The sequence below is a fragment of the Taudactylus pleione genome, unplaced genomic scaffold (assembly GCF_031769625.1).
Source record: "Taudactylus pleione unplaced genomic scaffold, aTauple2 ptg000183l, whole genome shotgun sequence".
In the NCBI taxonomy this organism is placed as follows: domain Eukaryota; kingdom Metazoa; phylum Chordata; class Amphibia; order Anura; family Myobatrachidae; genus Taudactylus; species Taudactylus pleione.
Window position 1 is genome coordinate 9711461 of NW_028284585.1, and position 12709 is coordinate 9724169.

Here is a 12709-nt window from a genome sequence, read left to right on the forward strand (position 1 = left end):
TGAATGCTGACGGACGAGGAGTTTCTTGCTGATACCTAACATCTGGACCAGAGGCGCCGCGTATGTATACTGTACTTGGGTCTGTATAATTCCTTTGCGCTAAATTGTACACAGATTATAGCGTGTAACTGACTGTACTTTTACTTGAATAATACTTTGAGCTTTGGAACCACAGATTCCAGGTCTAAGTCTTTATTTACTGTATGACTGCGCACGCAAATTAGCGTCATCCTTAGAAGGTATAGGCAGGATATCAGAAGGTATAGGAAGGTGTGTATAGTGCTTTGTACACTATGCAATAATAAAAAAATGGGGATCCTCCATGGACCTGTTTGCAGGAGAAGGAGCATTTAGTAAGAACACTCTGTAGGGTGCATATTACACCCTGGGCTAGCTCATCTGATAACTTGACAGCCTAAGGGACTAATTCAGAGACGTGCAGTACGTATGAGTTTACGTACATCTCCGATGTTTTAACATCTGCACTGCGCATGTGCAGAACTGCAGATCCTGCAGCTTTATAGAAAACCGAGGCTTGTCGACCCCATTTTCTGGGTGTGTTGAAGTCAGCAGCTGTGTCCTTGGACGCAATGGCTTCAGCAGCGTTTAATTTCTCGGCCATACTGAGTAACCTGAGGGTTACTCAGATGACTGATGTTCGCACAGATGATCGGATGCTGCAGTGGATCAGAGAATCTGGCGTCTATTTACATAAGATGCCTCCTGCGGCATCAGCATATTATCGCACACTGCTGCATACACAGCTGCTGTGTGATCTGCGTTCATCTCTGAATCAGGCCCTATGATGTCATTAGACACATATGGAGGCATAAAGGAGCCCTGTTTTCCTTTTTTTTATATAGTACAAAAGGCACATACAGTATATATAGTATACACATACAAACCTATGTAGTACCTGGTTGCAGGTTCTCTTTTATATTTGACTTACAACACTAGTATCCCAGGAGCAGTTAGGACATTACAGGAAAAGGTAGAGAGAAGTTGCTATACCTGACAATGGCCCTCATTCAGAGCCGTACGCTCTGAGCAGAGCGCACGCTCTGAATGAGGGCCGGGCTCCATTTTCATGGAGCGTCCTCCTGGATGCTCGTATAGCTGTGGGTCACCACCCACAGGCTATACGAGCGTGCATTGTGATGGTCGCGATGGTCGAGACCATCGCGACCATCGAATTTGCGAGCCGGAGCCTGCGGTTGAGGTTTTCAACCGCAAGCTCCGGAGTGATTTTGGCTCTATCAGAGCCAAAATCACTCCAACTGACATCACTAGTGATGTCAGTGGGCCGGCTTCTGACGGGAGGCGTTCCCGTGGGAACGCCCCCGGCAGGGAGGCACGCCCCCGGCACGCCCACCAAAGGGGGCGTGCTGTCAATCAACATTGACAGCACGCCCCCTTTGATCGGACACAACGAGCGAAGGACTTTCCTTCGCTCGTCGCGTCTGGCGCATGCGCACGACGGAGCTCCCTCCGTCGTGCGCATGCTCAGTCCATAACATCGACCCACTTGCAAGCGGACAGCCGCTCGCGAGTGGGTCTGAATCAGGCCCAATGTTATATCTACTGTATGTAAAGCCTATAATAATATATTTATATTTAATTATAGTTTATTCTTCATTAATTTCTATTTCCCTATTATTTCTGCTATGCACACACATTATAGCTCTTTCCATTCTACATCTACTTGATATTCATGTGCAGTGCTTTAAGAATGCTTCTCTGGTTATGAAGTCACCTGTTTTATGCAGATAAAGGGCCCCACTCAGTAGATGGAGACAGTAAGCACAGTAGCTGAGTCTTTGGAAGCAGCTGCAGTGCTAATGTGCTAATGCTGCAGGAGGCATCTTGTACAAATAGACGCCCCCTGCATGCTTGTGTAATACAATGCTGCATCCGAGAACGCAACATTGGATCATCTGCGCGACTATCAGCCATCTGAGTAACCCTCAGGTTACTCTGGATGACTGGGGATTTCACGGTGCAGAGGCAGGTAAATCTGTGTGGGAAGATGCGGATACTGACCACATCACCGCCTCCTTCCCTCCCCCGCAATGCTTAGGGGGCACTGCATCCAACAACGCAGGACCAGTTCTGCACATGTGCACAGAACAGAAAACATTGGGGATGTACACAAACCATTGGTTTGCATACACCTCTGAATCAGGCAGTGTTTCTTAAAGCCAGGACATCATTGCATCATGTTTTCCATACCTCCTTGGTGGAGCATATTTGTATTATTCATACTTGCTGCTTTAATTATGTCCTCTCCGGGACAAGCCTAGAGAAGAGATGCAGCTGACAGTTTCAAGGGGCAGGGGCGGGCTCCCCATATCATTAGGTCCCACCCCCATCCCATCAAAATGCTGCAATTCCAGGGTCCGTGTGGAGGGAGAGGAGCCAAATGACACCATTTGTGTAATTTTTAGCCCCCCGCACCTATGTATGTACGTACGAGATTCCCTGTATTATCTCCCCATCCTGCCCACTTCTCTAGGAAGTGGGCGGAATATAGGGGACCCACCTACTCTCCTGGGGGTGCAGGGGACTACCCAAAAAACCTCCCGCATCTGCTGGGGATAGTAGGCAAGTATGGTGTCATTACTGACTGACACTTTTTAAATTGTACACAGGTTCTAATTATTTCACTGAGTCTACGAGGAGATCTAGAAAAGATGCACTGTCAGTGTATCCCGAGGACTGGATTTGAGAAGCACCACCTTATATCAGAATATCTTGTCCCGCAATACGAATCTCAGCACAGATCTGGAACATTTGCAGATGCCATACTTGTCTATGCTTTGGAGGCTCCCAAAAAATCATGTGGCACTCCCAGCCGCCTGCAAGGGAGGGCAAGTCCTCCAGGTTGGCCACCCCCCCATGCACTTCCCCCACTTACCTGGCAAAAGTGGGTGGTGCGAAGGGGACCAATGACTCGATTGCACTGAATTGCGTTATTGTAACCCCACCCCCTGCTTTACAATGCCTGTAATCTTGGCATTGTATAGCGGGGCCACGATGAAGTGATCATGCTGCCAAGTCCTCATACCGTCAACTTATGCCGCTGCTACGCCCCCTGCTGCGCCAACCTGGCTACTCCCTCCCAGAGGGGCAGCCAGAAAGTCGGCAAGTATGGCAGATGCCTATGTACATCCATCATCATTATTTAAACAGAGACTAATCGGCACTTGAATTAAACAATCACATGTCTGGCATGTGAATGATTGTGAGTGTTTTACCATTATATGGAAAATCACATCCTCCATGTATATCATACCCATCAAGCTTACCCTTAGGGCTTGATGATTCCTGAAACATCTGGATGAGAGTTTAAATCGGGAGAGGTTTTTGAGTCTAAAAACATGCGAGATAATATGAGTATACTGCTAAACTCTCACATTGTCTAAACTTTCACCCTATTTCATTTGGCCCATAGTGTTTATTTATTCCCCGCATAATAATTTGCATTCTTAGCCATAGGAGGGAAGAAACCTTTATCTGGCTTAATTGTTATAGACTGAAGTCAATATCTAAATCTACCATTAAGCCGCCAGTAACATAACACTTATTCTGCCTATTAGATTTAATTGAAGATTACTCCACTAGACAAATGGATATCAATATTTCAATCAACAATGGAAAATTGAGTTAATCAAGTTTTCCTTTTCATCCAGTATTCTTATAGACACCTTATTTGTATTTAATTTGCAGGGAACATGAAATGTAATATTCCTTTGTCTGAATACAGACCCTTTGTATAACACATTCACTACAAAACAGTAGCCAGAGCTGTGTTTTTCTTTTATAAGAAAGTAACACACTAGCGTGGTAGTAAATACAGGTGTGGCAAACACAGTAAGGAGTTGTGTAGTGGAATCTGTGAGTTTGTAAGGACAGGTGGTGCCTTGTTCAGTGTTGGACTGTCTGCCAGCCTAATGGCCCATTACTAATTGCTATACATATACTGTACATGTACACGGTAATGAAGTGGATGGGAGGTGACTGTAGGGCAGTCTAGGTAACTGCCAGTCATTTCGTCTTTGTGTCTAGCTATGTTCCGCCCTGTGAATAGTCATCTTAAGAGGAGATTTGTCACACTCTGGGATTTCAGACCCTTTTACCTCAGCCACATTTGTTGTTTCACTGATGGTCTGTCCTCACAGATCAGTCATCTCAGGATGTTCCTGTTTATTCCACTTCAGAAATATGTTCCTGCTTCACCTTACTTGAGGTCAGGTGACACCATTGCAGCCACTCACGAAGACTTACTTCTCACGTGACTCCTGTGTCCAATCCCAGTGCAGCTAGTCTATATAAATCTTTCCCAGACACCAGTGCTTTATAGGGATGGCCATCGGTACCTTCCCCATCGATGGATGTTTTTGCTGGAAGCATGGATGGTTAGAAACTATGCTACCATCGATGGTTCCCGCTATCGAATAGCCACACATGCGCAGAAGAGTCTTTGCTGGAGAAAGAGTAAGCAGGCAAAAGTTTCCTCTGCGCATGTGTGGCGTGGCTCTCCTGGCGACTGGCTGTTGTTGCTGACTGTGCAATGCCGAGGAGGACAGGATGGAACTTGGCTTGTGCTGTGCATGCGCCTCAGGTTAGCTGACTGATCTCACTTGTCCGAGCATCGCACAGCAGAGCACAAGTCACACACTGTATTCTGCACAGCCACAGTGGAGCCACAGCTGATGAGCAGAGCAGAAGTACTGTAGTGCAGAGAGCAGCAGAAGAACATGTTTGCATAATGTCACTGGGGGAGCTCCCAGAGCTATTCAATTCAGCGCGCTGTTTAATCCTGTGGTATAAACCTTGGTTGAAATATTATTTATATACTTAACAGGTCCGACTAAAGGATTTCTTCTCGCACCCTCCTGAGGGTCCGAGAAGAAATCTGACTAAAGTGCCAGCCGCAAGGTTGTTTGTAGCTTAGCTCAGTGCTAACAGCCTCGCTGCTGCCACTTTAGTCGGAGAATGCCGGTTCTCATGAATTAACCTGGGTGTTTAGTCACGAGAACCAGCATTCTCCAACTTAACTGCTTCCCGACAAAATAAACAGCGCTCTGAATTGCATAGCTCCTACTGACTACTACTAGACTCAGGGCCTTATTCAGAGCCGGACGCTATTTGTGCTCGCTCGTTTAGAAAAAGGGGCCGGCTATTTAAATTGAGCGCTCGCTCTTTGCGGTCTGTTGACGCTTCTATGTCTGAGCGAGCGAACGAAATATGCGCTCGCTATTTTGTAAAGACGCCCCCTGGCCACTCGCATCCTACGTCATCTCCGCTATTTATTTGATTAATCGAGTACATCGAAAGGCGTCTGAACTGCTCGCAGTGCTTGTGGTTGGATTTTCCTACAGCAATCATGCGACCAGTTCAGGCTAAGAAACAACCAAGTGACGTGGTCGATGACGCTGCTTTGTTAATTATGCACACCCTTAAAACACCCGTTTTGACCTTTTGGCACGCCTGCGTTCGGATCTCCACTCCCCGTTTTCAAGCACCTTCCCCTGTTACCACCCACAAACGCCTCATTCTGTCACTCAAATTAGCAGGCATTCGCTATTTTGCAAGCACACAATTTCTGACCGCAATGACTGGTTCGCGCATGCGTATTACAACCCATATGCATGCGCTGTTGTGCGAACATCGCTTGGAGCGAACGATCGGCCGCTTACGAGCGGCTCTGATTCAGGCCCTCAGTGTCAGACAGTCACTGAGCAGCTAAGGGAGGAGAAAGAGGGCCTGATTCAGAGCCGCTCGTAAGCGGCCGCTTGTTCGCTCCGAGCGATGTTCGCACAACTGCGCATGCGTATGGGTCATAATGCACATGCGCAAACCAGTCATTGCGGTCGGAAATCGAGCACTCGCAAAACAGTGAGGGACTGCTAATTTGATTGACAGAATGTACCGTTTGTGGGTGGTAACAGGGGAAGGTGCTTGAAAACGGGGGAGTGGAGATCCGAACGCAGGCGTGCCTAACGGTAAAAAGGGCATTTAATGGGAGTGCATAATTAGTAAAGGAGCGTCATCGACCACGTCACTTGGTTGTCTTTTAGCCTGAACTGCTCGCAGTGATTGTGGTAGGAAAAAGCTACCACAAGCACTGCGAGCAGTTCAGATGCCTTTCGATGTACCCGATTAATCAAATAAATACCGGAGATGACGTGTGATGCGAATGGCAAAGGGGTGTCTTTACAAAATAGCGAGCGCATTTTTCGTTCGCTCGCTCAGAAACAGAGGCATCAACAAGCCGCAATGAGAGAGCGCACAATTTAAATAGCCGGCCCCTTTTTTTGAACGACCGTCCGCAAATAGCGTCCGGGTCTGAATCAGGCCCAGAGTCAGTGACTGCTCCCTGAAAGGCTGACCACACATGCCCACATAGGCAGGGGAAGACACAAGTAGCCACCTTCCCTGTCTATGGATGTACAGTAGGCCGGGAGGAGCGTGGTGGGGTGGGGCTGCTGAATGCTAACTGACAGCCCTGAGCATGTCTGCTGCCGCTGGCTCTGTGCTGCCCTGAACTCATCTCAAGAAGACTGTCTGTCAGCACACAGTGGCAGCACTGTGAGTGTTGTGGGCAGATAAGGTCTGTCTAGCCATCTATCCACAGGGGCACCGAGAGGGGGGGAGCGGGTACAAATTACTCGGGCCCGGGCTTACTGCAGGGCCCAGGTCTGGCTCCTCACCCCCTCCCTCGTAAGTCACAGCAGCCCAGCACACGCTGCTGTGTGACAGAAGTAGTCCCCAGTAGTGGTCCCCCCCCAAAGCATTGCCCCCAGTAGTATCCTCCCCCAGTAGTATCCCCCCCAGTAGTGGTCCCCCACTGAAGCAGTGCCCCCCGTAGTATCCCCCCCAGTAGTGGTCCCCCCCATAGTATCCCCCCAGTAGTGGTCCTCCCCCTGATGCAGTGCCCCAGTAGTATCCCCCCAGTAGTTGTCCTCAGTAGTGGCCCCCCCCCGAAGCAGTGCCCACAGTAGTATCCCCCCCAGTAGTAGTCCCCAGTAGTGGTCCCCCCCGAAGCAATGCCCCCAGTAGTAGTCCCCAGTAGTGGTCCCCACCCACCTGAAGCAGTGCCCCCAGTAGTATCCCCCCCAGTAGTAGTCCCCTCCTTTGTAATAGAGCGCGCCCCCCCCCCGGAAATACACACTGAATGAAACAAAAGAAAAATACTTAGCTGTATCCACGCTCCTGCTCCCGCCGCCGTCCGCACATCCATCCTCCCGGGCCTGCATTATGGGAGAGACGTCATCATGTCATGACGTCTCTCCCATTACCCCCTGCAGGAGCCGGACGAAAGCCCGGATCTTGCAGTGGGCGCGCAGCAGTCAATGAGAGTCTATCTGACTCTCATTGGCTGCTGATTCACACACACATCGCTGCCGCTCGGCGGTGATGTGTGTGCAGCAGCAGCAGCCAATGAGAGTCTGTCTGACTCTCATTGGCTGCTGATTAACACACACATCGCTGCCAGTGCTGGCGGCGATGTGTGTGTTATGCACAGCCTGAGCCCGCCTGTACCCTCCTCCTGGCACTATTGGGCAAGCACTCAGGGGGGGGGAGGGGCTCAGCTGTGCAGCACAGGACCGGCGCTGGGAAGCCTAGCGCCGGTCCTGTGTAAATGTGTAGTGCTGACCGCACTCACTGTGGTCGGCACTACACTGGCTAACTAGGGCGGTCCGGTACTGTAGCCAGCATCGCCCCCCCACCGCGCCGCCGGAACCACGGCGCCCAGGGCACGTACCATGCTCACCCTGCCCTAGTTACGCCACTGATCCTTAGTGCTTTGCCAGTTCAGCTAGTCTTCTGTGTAGATTACTGGATCCAGTTTCTGCATCATCCTGAGCAGCTTCCTACACTGTTAAATCAATTGCAGCTCCACCCTGTAAATAAGAGCAATTCCCATATTGCTGTTTTACCCTGTTTCAGCACCTAATCACTTCTCAGCTGCATCATTCTCTAAACTTCCCTGCTGCAATCAACTCTCAATCATTACACCTGTGTGCTGTCTGGGCCTGATTCAGACCCGCTCGCTCTGAATCAGGGCCGTTTTTTTTTTGTTTTCAGAACGGCCTCCTGGCCGCTCGCGTAGCTGTGGGTGACCACCCACAGCTACAGCGAGCTGCCATGATGATGGTCACGATGGTCAAGACCATCGCGACCATCAGGCTTGCGACGAGACCCTTGTGGTAGGATCTCGTGGCCGCAAGCCCCGGAGAGATTTCGGCTCTGACAGCCGGAATCTCTCCACTGACATCACTCGTGATGTCAGTGGGGCCGCCCCCAAACGACAGGCGTTCTCATGGGAACGCCTCCATTTGGGCAGCCACCCCCCCAGCCCGCACACCAAAGAGTGCGAGCTGTCACTCAACATCGACAGCTCGCCCCCTTTGTTGCGAGACCCGGAGCGACGGAGTGCCCGTCGCTAGCCGGGTCTCGCGCATGCGCACGACGGACACAGCTCCGTCGTACACATGCGCTGTGGGCCACCATCGACCCGTTTGCGAGCACTGTCTCCTGCAATAAGTTCTGCATATCAGCTCCAGTTTACAGCTTCAGCAGGCTGTCTTCAGCCTGCTGTTCCCACACTGCAGAATAGAGATGTGCGCCGACCCCTGTGTTTTGGTTCTAATTCATCATTGTGGTTTTTTTTGCCAAAACCACCCTCAAGTGTTTTGGTTTGGATTCGGTTTTGGATACCTCAAAAATCGATGAAAATCAATAAAACAGTTAAAATCATGTAATGTGGACCTGTTTACATGCAATCCAAGACACGAGTTCAGTTTTAAAACCCAAGTTCCGAACTACTTGCAGAACCGAATCGGGACTCGGTTCGACGCAGAACCCCGAAGTGATTCTGAACTAGGACTCAATTCATCTCAGAACCCTTAAGTTTCGTGTGTGTTCATATTTCAGGAAAAGCAAACTGTACATTTCTACTACAGAGTATAACTCTGTGATTACCTACAGTCTCACTTCTGTATCCAGCCTTCCTGATTCCTATTTGCATTGTGCTAGGGCTCTCCTGTGGTGTGCAGCCTTCCATACACCAGTGTTGTTTTGCCTGCATTGCCTGAAGACCTGTTGGAAGTCTTGTTCTGTTGTCTGTGTTACAGCATATTTATATAAATCTTGGAAACTATATGCATCAGGGGCATATTAACAGAGGAGAGGGCCCATGTGCAGTCTCCGTCCTAGGCCTCCTCCTTTTCGCTCGGGTGCCGGCAGCGCACTGAGCACAGCATACTCCGGGCACCAGAGTAAACTCTAGTGCTCTGACGGAGTCTATTGTGTATGTGCGCCATTTTCCCGGTGATCTCCTCACTGCGCCTGTGCAAAACACTGGGAAAATGGCCAAGGCGCCCATTTTCCAGGGGACTTGTAGAGCAATGGTACCGCTGACGAGGGGCTCTGGAGAGGTAAATATCTAATAAATGGGTGCAGGGTGTGCGGTGTGGGCCCGAGTACACTGCACACCCTGCACCCATTATAGATACATCCCTGACTTGCACCCATTTAACCTGCGGACTTACCAGTTCTCTGTGCACAAATATATTTCTGTAATCAGCTGCCCTCATCTGCTAAACCAGTGCAACTTCCAAAATAGCATTTCAGTACTTCAACTAAAACTGCAACTCCCTTCTCAGCACCTGTACTGTATACAGACATCCAGCTTCCATTACAGATCATACTTGTCATAGAGTATATCTTGTTCCTTTGAACTATCATACAGTTATTAAAGCACTACTCACATTCAAATGTTCCAGCTACAACTCATCCATCATCTCGCCTGCTCATTGCAGGCCCCTGTCACCACTGGTCACCAGCACCACTGGTCCCAGTTTGGTCAATAGCCTTACCGATCCCAATCCCGTTCCAGTGTTATGCATTACCGGTCCTAGCCCGGTTTCAGAGTTATGCACTGCCGCTTCCATGCTGGTTTCAGATTTATGCAATACCGGGCCAGTCCGGTTTCAGAGTTATGCATTACTGGTCCCTGCCCGGTGCCAGAGTTATGCATTACCAGTCCCAGTCCAGCCTCCAAGTGGGTTCCAGCCCAGCAATACTAGTCGGTTGTAAACGGCCATTATTCCAATCTCAGTCCAGATATACCGATTCCAGCCCAGACTTGTTCCAGTCTGGCCAGCCTACATACTCCATTCCAGTCCTACTCTGGCCCAAGTCAGTTACTTACCTTGGTCTCTAACTCAGTCCAGACGTAGTCCCAGTCCTGTGCCCATGACAAACTCAGGAATCTGACAAAATTAAAGAGCAGATGTAGAGCACCAAAGAAATTGGGTGCACTGTGCTTTGCTACACAGAAAAAAATTGTATATTCATCCTTATATGCGACAATTTTCAGGGCATATGTTGTGCAAATTCACAGGTACACTCCGCAAAAAGGCATATGCTAAACTGTGCATCAATGTCAATACAAATATACTGTACTAGCTGGAGTACCCAGCATTGCCTGGGTTTAAATCTTTGAGTTATTAAGTATAATTATGAGATGTTTTACAAATCCATCCAGTGGAAGGCCCAGAACAGGCTCCCCGGGTCAGAGTTCTGTCCGACCGGGACCTCAACCCCCTAGTATGTCTTCTGGGATCCAATGTAACCACTCTATTAAGTTTTCATCCAAATGATGTGATGTTGTCCAAATCCATCCAGTGGCCCAGAACAGGCTCCCTGGGTCAAAGTTCTGCCCGGCGCATGAGAAGAAGAATTGGAATATAACAAAAAAGGAAAAAGAGGCCTTAGAATCCCTTAAAAAAATTAAAACATCACCATCAAACCTGCTGACAAGGGAGGTGGAATTGTCATCATGAACACATCAGCATACAATAAGGAGGCACTGACACAGCTGGAAGATAAAGAAACCTACTGTACACTTAGAGGGGACCCACAAAGGAATTCACTGAACAATTTCTACAGTTCTACAGCTCCTAAGAAAGGGTCTAGAAAGAGGTAATCTACAGAAAAAAAGAGTATGAGTTTCTCTATCCCAAAGATCCCATCCTACTCATACTATACTTATTGCTGAAACTCCACAAGAATTTGAAATACCCCCCAGGAATACCAATCATATCAGGAATAGGATCTTTGACCACAAATCTATCTGGCTATTTTGACAAGTTCCTATAGTCACCAAACATAAAGGATACATTAAGGACACTATTCATATCCTCAATATGTTGAAAGAGATACACTATGAAGAAGTGTAGCGACATGTGACATCAAAACATTATACACATATATAGCTCATGACATTGGATGTTTCAATGTAAATAGGAAGCTAGAAAGTGACTCCAATATGAACCAAGATCAGATAGAATTGATTATGGAGGCCACCATGTTAATTCTCAGACACAATTATTTCTGGTTCAGAAACAAATTCTACCTATAACAATGCGGAATGGCAATGGGGACAAAATTTGCACCTTCTTACGCAAACCTATTCCTGGCGAAGTGGGAACGAGAAAATGTCTGGTCGAATGTCAACTATAAGGAAAAATGTTAGATTTTGGGCCAGATACAGATGTGTCCTCATATACCTTTCCTTTTTTGCTTCATTTGGCATGAGATGCCAGCACCACGAGTAGCAATTTTTTTTCCTGCAAAAGCATTGTATTAAGTATCAGATTAAAGTAAAACATTTTAAGAAAAATCACAACTCATGGCCAGTTTGCAGATTTAAGGCATGGCATTTTTGGCCATATGACTACTAGATTTTAAGAAAGGTGTATGTGGATACATCTGTATATAGATGACGTAATTATCATATGGAAAGGAAACAGAGAAGGTTTAGAAACATTAATCACAGAACTAAACAATAATTCTATCAACCTAGAATTCACCAGTGAAATCAGTTAAAAAAAACAACAACTTTTTGGATTTATCAATTTTTGTGGAAAAAATAGACTGGAGACAAAAACGTATTTGAAACCTACTGATTGCAATAGCTTTTTCGACGCTAAGAGCAATCACCACAGAGCCTGGATATCAAATATACTGGGGGGGGGACAATTGAGACGCTTGATAATAAATTTCTCATAAAATTATGATTTCCAAACACAGTCAGAAGCATTGCTCCAACAATTTGCAGAATTTTCTTTTAAAATAGAAGAAATTAAAAAGGAGAAAGTTAATACAGAGAATATGGAACAAAAAGATCTTTTGGAATAAAAAAAATAATCTAAATAAGAACAAGACTTTAACCTTTTCATTTCAACTTATTCATCCCAAAGCCTCCTGCTAGAAGAGATCTTAGAAAACATTGGCATATCCTGGTAGCTGACGAGGAACTCCAAAAATCACTACCAAAACATCCAAAAGTGATATATAGAAGAGCACCAACTTTTTGATTATCCGTAGTCACAGGATGCCAAAAAGAAAACAAAAAACCCTTAGTTACTACATTGCTGAACCCAAAAACAACAGGATTTTTTACATGCAGTACATGTACCGCATGTAGAAAAACAAGCCAAGGAACAAAAGAAAGATCCATTTAAACATATACCTCCCACCAAAACAACAAGGAATTCAAAATAAGAGAGGAAATCAGTTGCCACGCAAAGGGGGTAATCTACCTTTTAACATGCCCATGCGGCCTTCAATATATAGGCATGGCAAAAAGAAAACTACATGTAAGAGTACAAGAACATCTCTGTAACATTAAAAAATA